General features: G+C 34.0%; 1 protein-coding gene across 4 annotated transcripts in view; it reads right to left on the minus strand.

The window, feature by feature from the left end:
- Window positions 1-12,310, minus strand: part of NDUFS4 (NADH:ubiquinone oxidoreductase subunit S4) — a 122,642-nt gene that overhangs the window by 80,307 nt on the left and 30,025 nt on the right. The gene's annotated exons all lie outside the window — the stretch shown is intronic.

Raw genomic sequence — 12,310 nt, forward strand, 5'->3', positions numbered from 1 at the left:
TTTCACACCAAAAGTATTTTACATAGGAATGATTTGTATAACTAATGTTATTAGTTTAGTCCTGTAGCCCATTCACAAAATGGGAGAAATAAAATTAGTTAAAATGAAAATATTAAGTTAGACGTAAAATGGGCAGAGAATCTAGCCCCTTTATATTAGCATTTTCCTACTCTCACTCCAATTACTTAACGTTAACGGACGTTTCATGTACACTTTGTTGTTTATACTACTGAATGTCATACATATCCCTGACTGTGCTGTGACATTTTAGCATCTTAAGAGTTTTCCAAACTATTAGGCTATCTGACATAGATTTCTATTGCAAAAGTAAGTATATACAACTGTGGCTCAAATTTCCACCCCAAATATATGGCATTTGGTCCTTTCTTTTTTTTAATACAATATATTCACTACCATAGTTTTAATGCAACATAATAACCAATAATTGACAAAAATAACTGATACAAATAGTTGAACTTTTTGTGCTAAAAGTTCAATTTTGATAATGTGTACACAGCCGTATAGAAAACCTTCTTAATTATAATTTAAAGATAACATAATACAAGAGGTTTTACTGCTTTATGAATATACTTTAAAATATCTGTCAATTATTTACCAAATTTAAGGTATTATGTAATTCTTTATCACTGTAAATGCCCCACTCAGAAATATACCTACACAAAATGTACTAACATGGAAATAACTCTAGATGATTTACACAAAGTTAAAATACATGTCCTGGTTGTTATATTAAAGAAGTATAATTAAGCAACTCTTAATACCTATTTTATTTTGGAAATCATTAAGGTCAGTAACATGGCAATAAAAAAATTTAAATACTTTTAAACAAATCCACATATTACAAGAAAAACATTGGGTAATGATAAGTGAACACATGAGAATCTGAAATATCAGAAAATGTTATCACATTTTCTAAATGCAGTAAGTAGTTCCCCCTCATCCTTGTATGATACATTTTCAGACGCCCAGTGGATGCCTAAAATTGTTAATAGAACTGAACCCTACATACACTGTTTTTTCTAATACATACACACCTATGATAAAGTTTACTTTACAAATTAGGCAGTAATAAATTAACAATAACTAATAATAAAACAGATCAATTAAGTAAAATAAAGGTTACTTGAACACAAGCACTGCAATACTGAGACGGTCAATCTTACCACCAAGATGGCTACTAAGTTCTGACTAACGCAGGTATCCTATACAACCTGGATACACTAGACAAAGGGATGATTCACATCCTGGGTGAGACAGAGCTGGAGGGCATGAGATTTCATCACACTACTCAGAATGGAGCAAATATTAAATTCATAAATTGTTTGTTTTGGGAATTTTCCACTGCATATTTTTGGACCACAGCTGACCGTGGGTAACTAAAACCGTGAAAAGCTACACTATATTTTCTCAAATGAAGAGACCTGTTAGATGAAAACAGTGCAAATTATTAGGTAGATTAAAACTCTGTACCCATTTTGTGCAATTTTTTACTACAAAGGGGATTTAACTTAAAACGATTATGTCCTAATTCTTTAAGAAAATCTTAGTATATATTAGTTGTAATCCAAAGTAAAGTTCTTAATTTATAAAACCATATATAATTTACTTTAAGGATAGGTTTATTTTAATAATTTTAGGTTAACCTCCAACTAATTGTAATAATAAAGTTATATAACATCTTTTGTAAACATGTGTAGCCGGGCGCGGTGGCTCATGCCTATAATCCCAGCACTTTGGGAGGCTGAGGCGGGCGGATCACAAGGTCAGGAGATGGATACCATCCTGGCTAACACGGTGAAACCCCGTCTCTACTAAAAATACAAAAAATTAGCCGGGCGTGGCGGCGGGCCCCTGTAGTCGCAGCTACTCGGAGGCTGAGGCAGGAGAATGGCGTGAACCTGGGAGGCGGAGCTTGCAATGAGCTGAGATCGCGCCACTGCACTCCAGCCTGGGCGACAGAGCAAGACTCCGTCTCAAAAAAAAAAAAAAAAATTTATTATAAACAAACGCACTGATAAAAATTTATATCAAGCTGTATGTAAAAGATAATACAATAAAAAGGACAAAAATGTTAAGTAAAACAATCCTACCATAAAGTTACAATAAAAATTTTTTGTAAAAAAATTTAAGATAGGTTAGATTGCAAAGAGTGATTTTAATTTTTATGTAAAACAATAATTATTTCAGAAAAATTTGCCTAAATTAAAACGTGTGCTTGTGTAAGTTATATCATGTGATAAGAAACTACCCTCTAAGCAGAAAACAATTATTAAAGGACTCAAATATCAGATGTGGAGAAAAGTTTTTCTCCAATTCTGGACAGTTAAGGTAGCAACGAAGGTCCACAGTCAATTATGAACACAGCATTTAATAAATTATACCTACCGGGCTGGGTGCAGTGGCTCACACCTGTAATCCCAGCACTTCGGGAAGCTGAGGTGGGTGGATCACCTGAGGTCAGGAGTTCGAGACCAGCCTGGCCAACATGACAAAACCCCACCTCTACTAAAAATACAAAAATTAGCTGGGCTGGGTGGGGCATGCCTGTAGTCCCAGCTACTCAGGAGGTTGAGGCAGGAGAATCTCTTGAACCTGGAGGCAGAGGTTGCAATAAGCCGAGATCGCACCACTGCACTCCAGCCTGGGCAACAAAGTGAGACGCTGTCTCAAAAAATAAAAATAGGCCGGGCGGGCCGGCTCACACCTGTAATCCCAGCACTTTGGGAGGCCGAGGATGGCGGATCACCTAAGTTCAGGAGTTCCAGACCAACCTGACCAACGTGGAGAAACCCAGTCTCCACTAAAAATACAAAATTAGCTGGGCGTGGTGGTGCATGCCTGTAATCCCAGCTACTCGGGAGGCTGAGATAGGAGAATCACTTGAACCCGGGAGGTGGAGGTTGCAGTGAGCTGAGATCATGCCATTGCACTCCAGCCTGGGCAACAAAGAATGAAACTCCGTCTCAAAAAATAATAATAAAATAAATAAATAAATAAAAATTATACCTACAAAGTATAATCTATAGTAAATTTTAGACTACACATGAATTATACAGTAAATATCTGTTTGTTGATTAGCCTGTAAGGAATGTCACATCAGTGAAATGGTAGATGTAAGGAAAATATTAAGAGTACAAAAACCTTGTTAAGAAAAAAAGATATAAAGCCTAGAAAGCATAAAGGAAAAAATGACAGAAGCTATTACATAAAACCAAAAACATCAAAACTAAACATACTGTAAGTGAAGTGTAAGACAGACAAGAAGAAAATAATATAAAATAGAACAGTAAGGAATCAACATCTAAAAGAGGTAAAAGAACTTGTACAAGTAAGTAGGGGGTCATTTCTAAATTTTAAAAGAAGAACTCAAACAACAACAAAACAACCCAATTAGAAATGGGGAAAACACCTAAATAAACATTTATCAAAAAAAGATATACAAATGGCTAATGAGCACATGAAATGATGCTCAACAGAACTAATTAGAGCAATGCAAATCAAAACACAATGAGGTAGCATTTTACACCCTTTTACAACATTTTAGTATATAAAAACAGAAAATAAGTATTAACAGAAATGTATAGAAATTGGTACCCTTATGGGAATGTAAAATGGTACTACCACTATGGAAAATGGTATGGCAGTTTCTCAGAAAGTAAACAGAATTATCCTATGATCCAACAATTCCATTACTGAGTATATACCTTAAAGAACTAAAAGTGAAGACTCAAATAAATATTTGTACACCAATGTTTATAGCAGCATTTTTCAAACAGCCAAAAGCAAAAACAGCCAAAATATTAATAATCATATTTTACTGGGCAATGTACCCAGTAAAATAGTGTTCTCAGTAGTAAGTGTTCATGTAGAAACAATGACTAATGTGTAATCATTAGAAAATAAATGGTAATTTTACTCACTCTGCTGTTTAATATTCATTTTTGACAAACTTAAAAACATTCTTTGCCTCATGGGTTTGCCTTTATTTTTGTCCATCTATTTGTTTTGTTAATTGGCCTGCTCACATTTCCAGGTTTGTAAAGTATCATTCTTAATTCTCAGCCCAAAGGATAAACTCTGAGGGTTGTGATTGTGATTATTAATTACCATTACTGGTCGAGGTAATTATAAGCGTACAAGCCATTTATTCTGTTTTTCTGTATAAGTTTCCTGAAAGAAAAAGAGATATCCTGAAAATGAAAATCAATAAACCTTATTTCTAATCCTGGTTTTTATCAATAAACCTTATTTCTAACTCTGGTTAAGTAAAACAGTTTGGTGAGATTTTTGTCTTTTTTATTGTGTTGTCTTTTACATACAGCTTGATAACAATATGAGATAAATTTTTATCAGTATATTTATTTATATAAACATCTTTTGCTGTAGATGAGAAAATCTCAACTCCTCTGCCTTTATATTTTATTTTTTGAAAACATAAAATGAGGAACTTGTTGCTCTAAAGTTTCTTCTAGTGATGACAGTCTATTTGATTCTAGTAAGTGGAATTGACGATAGTTCTACTTTGTTTTAACAATCCCGTGGAAATCCTATGCAAGTATCACCCAACTCACATAATAATCTGTTTTTCTTTAAAAAAAAATCTTTCAAAACCACACATATACACATTTTCTTTCTTTCTTCATCCACTGATGAACATTGGGGTTATTTTGCTAAAAACATTCATGTGCAGGTTTCTGTGTGGACATTAAATTTGCCACTTGTTTGGGTAAATACCCAGGAGCACAACTGCTGATCATACGTTAAGACTATGTTTTAGCTTTGTAGGAAACTGCCAGACTCTTTTCCAAAGTGCTGTACCATTTTGCATTGTCACCAACAATAAATGAGACTTCTTGCTCTCTTCATCCTTGCCAGCATTTGGTGTGGTCAGTATTTTGGATTGCAGTCGTTCTAACAGGTGTGTAGTACTATTTCATTGTTGTTTTAATTTGTAATTCCCGAATGACATATGACGTTGAACATATTTTCATATGATTATTAGTCATCTGTATATCTTCTTTGGTGAGTTATCTGCTTAGATCTTTTGCCCACTTTTTAATTGGGTTGCTTGTTTTCTTATTGTTGAATTTTAAGAATTATTTGTTAACTGTAGATATAGTTCTTTATGAGATATGTGTTTTGCAAATATATCTTCCTAGTCTGTGGCTTGTCCTTTCATTCTCTTTAGAGTGTCTTTCACAGAGCAGAAGCTTTTAATCTTAATGAAGCCTAACTGATGCATTTTTCGTTCATGGATGATGCTTAGCGTCTTCCTATCCATGTATCCATTAGGATCTTCTTTGATATCCTTCCTCAGAGTTTTCTAATTTTCTTCATATAGATCTTGTAAATATTGTTTTTAACACTTCAAAATACACTTTTCAAAAAGTCTTAAATAGTGAAGATTTTTAAAACATTACACTGAAAAATAGTATCTAAACAACACTACTGACCCAACGTACTATGTCCCTTTTGAAACAACCTATCAACTAAGAATAATTTAGTAAAATTCCCATATTCCTTGTAGCAGTTTGAAACTGTGACTCCAAATTTCTTTGACGCTCCTCCCTCCCATTAAGAGCTGAAGTCTGTATCCTGTTCTCCTAAAATCGGAGCTCTGTGATTCCTTGATCAATATGAGAAAGTTAAACTGAGGTTATGTGTGTTTCCAGCATCAGACCTTAAGAAACTATCTGTTTTCACTCCCTGTCTCTTAGAATATTGTTTCTTAGGATGTTTCACTTTTGGAACCCAGCCACCAAGTTGTAAAAAAGACCAAGCTGTCCCACAGAGAGGTCCATGTGAAGAGGAATTGACAGCCAATAGCACTTTGCCAGCCATGTGGGTGAGGTATGTTGGACATGAAACCTCTAGTGGAAGTTGAGCTATCCCAGCAGACACCACATGGAGCAGACAAACTTCCCTGCCAAAACCTGCCCAAATTGTACATTTGTAAGCAAAACAGAAGACTACTGTTGTTTTAAGCAATTATTGGGATGGTCTGTGTCCAGCTATAGATTTAAAAACATCCCTATAAATAACTGAATATGATTTTATAAACATTAAAATTGAACCAGTAATTTCAAAGGACCAGAAATAATGTGTTGGACTTTTAGACAAAATAAAACTCCTAATCTTATAAAAACCATTACGGAGTCAATCTTTAGCCTTTTGATTAGAACTAATTATGTTTGTTGTCAATTTACTACAAATTAAATTAACCCAGACTCACCTTATATCATAAAGTATTTCCATGCTAAGCCATAAGGAAATATTACTGAGAGTTTTAATTGAAATAAAATATATACATATTCCCCATGCCACAATAATTTCCTCACACCTGAAATGTGTTGATATTAAACCTTTGAAAACTTTCAAGTTAATAATCTTGAAGCTTTTCAATATCTTGAATCAATAAAGAAAATTTAAACTGTCTTCAGCATACTGTATTCATTAGATAGAAAAAAGAGAGAACCAACTGTTAATGGGAAAATTAAAGATAAAAGGTCAAGGGACCATTTTATTTTATTTTATTATTTACTTTTTGACACAGGATATGGCTTTATCACCTACGCTGGAGTACAGTGGCACAATCATGGCTCACTGCAACCACGACCTCCTTGGCTCAAGCGATCCTCCCACCTCAGCCTTCTGAGTAGCTGGAACTAGAGGCACACACCATCCCACTCGGCTAATTTTTTGGGTTTTTTTATAGGGATATGGTTTCACCATGTTGCCTAGGCTGGTCTTGAACTCTTGGGCTCAAGCAATCCTCCTGCCTCGGCCTCCCAAAGCACTGGGATAACAGATGTGAGACACCGAGCCCAGCCTAAGGGACCATTTTAACATTCTGGAAAGACAGACTGAGTAAAAGTAAAAGAAAAGAACCCACAAATGCTTTGTTTAAATTAGAGAAAACAACAGTGAAGATAATTTGTTTAAAATCTCTTTAGAACACCATAAATTCTTTTATTCTCACTTAAAGTTTTTGCAGTAATTTCTAATCTTCATCTACAGTACTGAATATTATCTTAAAATGTTCAGCTGGTCAAATCAGTAAAAAGTAAGTACCTCCTGCTCATAGAGGAGGAAAAAGTAAGGATTATTTTTCTCATTCTTCTGAACCAGGTAGAACTATGGTAGGAACTAATAGCAGTTGTGTGTCTGGACACAGCTCAAGCCCCAAACTGAAACTAATCCTTTCAGAGTCATCCAACAGATTAAAGAAAGATTTGTGCAAGAGGGATAAGGGTAACAGACTCTGAAATGGAATTGAAGAGTAATAAGTAGGAGAATGTGGGCAAGATACTGGAGGATGCTAACAAAGAAACCGGAGGGTGTGATGGAAAATGTAAAGGAGAAAGAAATGTATCTACATTTATAGCAACAGGTTATCAAAATAAATATACATGAGAGAAGAATAAGAAATAAAGATGTCATGGTGATGACAGTAATTATATTACAAAACACAAGGAACATATGAAATGTTCACATTTAAGAAGGTCAAATCATTGAGCTACCTTGGCCACAGAAGAATACATCTACTGGCTTGGAATGCCTTAATGGAAGAAACTGTGTTGCTATCCTTTGACATGTGTTATTAATAACTGGAAACAATTTACCACAAAGATGTCAATTATTAACTTATAAATTAAATACAATAGTAATACAAATCCTAATAGAATTTTTATAAAATTAGGTGAGTCTCATGAGGAAGAAAAATTCATAAAAAATAACCAAGGAAATTTGAAATACAATAATAAAGTAAGATTTCCTTGCCAGGTAACAGACTACTGTAATTAAAATATCTGTATATGCCCAGGCACAGACATATACATTAAACAAATAGTACAGATCAGAGTACAAAAGCAGAGTATGTAGATCTGTAGATTTATTACATAATAAAAATACAATTTTAAATCAGTGGTGAAAAGGTGGGCTATTCAATAAATAATATTGAGACAACTGGCCATCCTTTCATGGAAGCATAATGTCTGAATCCCTTTCTAAAAGAATTACATCATGTACCAAAGAATTCCAGATGGATTTAAAAATCAACGCATATATATACACACACACAAACACAGACATACGTATATACAAATGCAATGTATGTGTATCTGTGTGTAAAAAATACTGAGATAATGTATAAAAGAGGTTTGTTTTAATAACTTTTGAGTGGTTAAAGTCTTCCAAATTAAGGCAAAATATCCACAAACTAGGAATGAAAAAGAATTTCTGAACAACAAATTCATATAAAGGAAAAATCAGAGATAATAAGTAAAACATATAGTAGATAAAAGACTAATCTGTAGGATACATAAAAAATGCTTACAAAGCAAAAGAAAAATCATTCCAAAAAGGAAGAGGGAATGCAGATGATATGAGCACAATAGACATTAATATTAATGATATCAATAATCACTTTAAATGCAAATAGTCTAAATATACCAATTAAAAGAGAGTTATCGGAGTAGATTAAAAAATAAGACACAACTACATATTACTGAAAGAAACCCATTTTTAATTATAAAGACACAGACTAAAAGTAAAGGGATGGAAAAAGACATAGCATGTTAACACTAGTCAAATCTTGCTTCCACAGCTAAATTAATCTCAGACAAACGGGACTCCAGAACAAGAAAAATTATCAGGGATGAAGAAGGTGATAGTGATAAAGGGGTCAGTTCTCCAACAAGATGTAACAATCGTTAGTGTGTATGTACCTAACAAGAAAATGTCAAAATATGCTATGCAAACACTGATGAAACTACAAGGAGAAATGCATTATTATTGTTGGACACTTCAACATTCTTCGAATAGTAATTGACAGAGCCAGTAGACAGAGTATCAGTTAAGAATATGGTTGAAGTAAACAGCACAATCAATTAACTGGATATAACTGGCATCTGTCAACTGCTTTATCTAACAATGGCAAAAGACACATTCTGCTCAAACTCAAGTGAAACATTCACCAAGATGGGCCACATTCTGGGACATAAAACATACCTTAACTAATTTAAAAGAATAGAAACCACAAAATGCAAGCTCTCAGTCAGCAATGGAATTAAACTAGAAATCAGTAACAGAAAACTAGAAAATCTCCAATTACTTGGAGATCAAACAATACACTTCTAAATAACTCATGGGTCAAAAAAGTCTCAAGAAAAATTTTAAAATATTTTGAACTAAATGAAAATGAAAATACAATGTTCAAAATTTGTGGGATGCACCAAAAACAGTGCTTAGAGAAAAACTTATAGCTCTGAATGCATATATTAGAAAAGAAGAAAGGTCTAACTAAATTCAATAATCTAAGCTTCCACCACAGGAAACTAGAAAAAAAAAAAAGGGCAACATAAACCTAAGGCAAAAAGAAGATAAAAAAAATTATAGTAAACATCAATGAAATTGTAAATAGGAAATTGGTAAAGAAAAATAAACAAAACCAAAAGCTGTTCTTTGAAAAGAGCATTAAAACTGATAAACCTTTAGTCAGGTTAACAAAAAAGAGAAACAGAGAGACAGATGAGAGAGAGAGAGAGAGAGACAAAGCCCTAATATATAAAATGAAACAGGTATCATCACTCCTGATCCCACGGACATTAAAAAAATAGGGAAATATTATGAACAACTCTAAGCTCACAAATTTGATAACTTAAATGAAATGGGCTAATTATTTGAAAATCAGGAATTACTAAAACTCTCACAAGGAGCAATAATCGGGACAGGCCTATATCTATTAAAGATAATGAATCAATAATAACCTTCCAAAAAAAGAAACCATAACGTCCAGATGTTTCCTGGTGAATTCTACCAAATATTTAAGGAAGAAATGACACTAAATCTCTACAATCTCTTCTAGGAAATAGAAGCATGTAGTACCTCATTCTATGGGACCAGCATTACCCAAACATCAAAACTAGATAAAGGCATTACAGGAAAGGAAAACTATAGACTAATTCTCTTATAAATATAGATGCAAAAATTCTTAACAGATATTAGCACTAAATTCAACAATGCATGAAAAGATTTATATACCATGACCAAGCAGGATTTATTCCAGGTATGATTCTAAAATTCATATGGAAAGACAAAAGACTCAAAATAGCCAATGCAATACTGAAGAATGAAGCCAGAAAACTGTTATTACCCGACTTTAAGACTTACTACACACTGCACAGCTATAGTAATAAGGACTGTGGTATTAGCTATAAAATAAATAGATGAATGGAACAGAAATAGACTATTCAAATATAGTCAACTGATCTCTCAGAAAGAAACAAGGGCAATCCAATAATGACAGTCTCTTCAATAAATGATGCTGGTACAACCAGACATCCACATGCAAAAACTTAATCTACACAGTGATATTACACCTTTCACAGAAATTAACTGAAAATGGCTCATGAACCTAAATGTAGGAAGCAAAATGATCAAATTTCTCAAAGATAATGTAAGAGAAAATCTAGGTGACCTTGGGTTTGGTACTGAGTTTTCAGATACAATGCCAAAAAAATGATCCATGAAAAATAAATAAGTTGGACTTCATTGAAATTAACAGCTTTAGCTCTGTGAAAGATACTATTAATATTAAAAGAATGAAAAGACAAGCCACATGCTAGGAGAAAATATCTGCAAAATATATATCTGATTAAGAACCTTTATCTACAATAAACAAAGAATTCTTAAAACTCAACAATGCCGGGCGCAGTGGCTCACACCTGTAATCCCAGCACTTTGGGAGGCCGAGGCGGGCGGATCACTTGAGGTCAGGAGTTCAAGACCAGCCTAGCCAACATGGTGAAATCTGCCACACCCCCTCATCTCTACTAAAAATACAAAAAATTCGCCGGGCATGGTGGCACGTGCCTGTAATTCCAGCTACTCAAGAGGCTGTGGCAGGTGAATCACCTGAACCTGGAAGGCAGAGGTTACAGTGAGCCAAGATTGCGCCACACTGCACTCCAGCCTGGGCAACAGAGCGAGATCCCGTCTCAAAACAACAACAACAACAAAACTCATCAATAAGAAAACAAACAACCCAACTGAAAAGTGGGCAAAAGATCTAAACAGACACCTCACCAAAGAAGATATACAGATGATAAATAAGTATATGAAAAAGTGCTCAATATCATATGTCATTAGGAAATTATAAATTAAAATGACACAGTGCTACACACCTATTAGAATGGCTAAAATCCAAAATACCACACCAAATTTGAGAAAGGATGAAGAGAACAGAAGTCTCATTCATCGCTGGTGGGAATGCGAAATGGTACAGCCAATTTGGAAGACAGTCTGGCAGTTTTCTACAAAGCTAAAACATAGTTTTAACATATGATCAGCAACTGTGCTCCTAGGTATTTACCCAAATGAGCTGAAATCATATGTCCACACAAAAACATGCAAAAGAGTGCTAGGGAAATGAAAAAGAAAACCATAAGATACCACTTCATATTTATTACGATAGTTATTATCACCGCCCCCCCGAAAAAAACAAACAAAAAGTAGCAAGTACTGGCAAGGATGTGAAGAAAATGGAACACTTGCTCACTGCTGGTGGGAATGTAAAATGACACAGCCATTACAGAAAACAGTAGTGTGATTCCTCAAAATACTTAAAATAAAATTACCATATAATCCAGCAGCTTCACTTTGGGATTTATATTCAGACAAACTAAAGCAGGGACTAGAACAGATATCTGTATACTCATGATTATAGCAGCATTATTCACAGCAGCCAAAAGACAGAAGCAACCCTACTGTCCACTGGCAGATGAATGTGTAAACAAAATGTGGTATATACATACAATTGAATATTATTTTGCCTTAAATGGAAGCAGATTATGATATATGCTACACCATGGAAGAACCATGAAGACACTGTGATAAGTGAAATAAGCCAATCACAAAAGAATAGTATATGATTCTATTTATATGGGGTATCTAAAGTAGTCAAACTCACAGAAACAGAAAGTAAAATGGTAGTTGCCAGGGGCTTATGAGAGAGAAGAATAGAGAATTACTGTTTAATGGGTACAGACTTCAGTTTTAGAAGATGAAAAGTTCTGGAGATATATGATGGTAATGGTTGCACAACAATGTGAATGTACTTAATGCCAATGAAATATACTTAAAAATAGTTAAAATGGTAAATTTCATAGTATGTATAAACCACGATAATATTTTAAAAAGAGCATGCCTTGTGAAGAAACAGATAATCCCTGGTTTACAACACCAATAAAGACACATATGCAAAAGTTTGTCAAAGATGAAGAAGATTTAT

Source organism: Pan paniscus, chromosome 4 (assembly GCF_029289425.2).
Source record: "Pan paniscus chromosome 4, NHGRI_mPanPan1-v2.0_pri, whole genome shotgun sequence".
Taxonomy (NCBI): domain Eukaryota; kingdom Metazoa; phylum Chordata; class Mammalia; order Primates; family Hominidae; genus Pan; species Pan paniscus.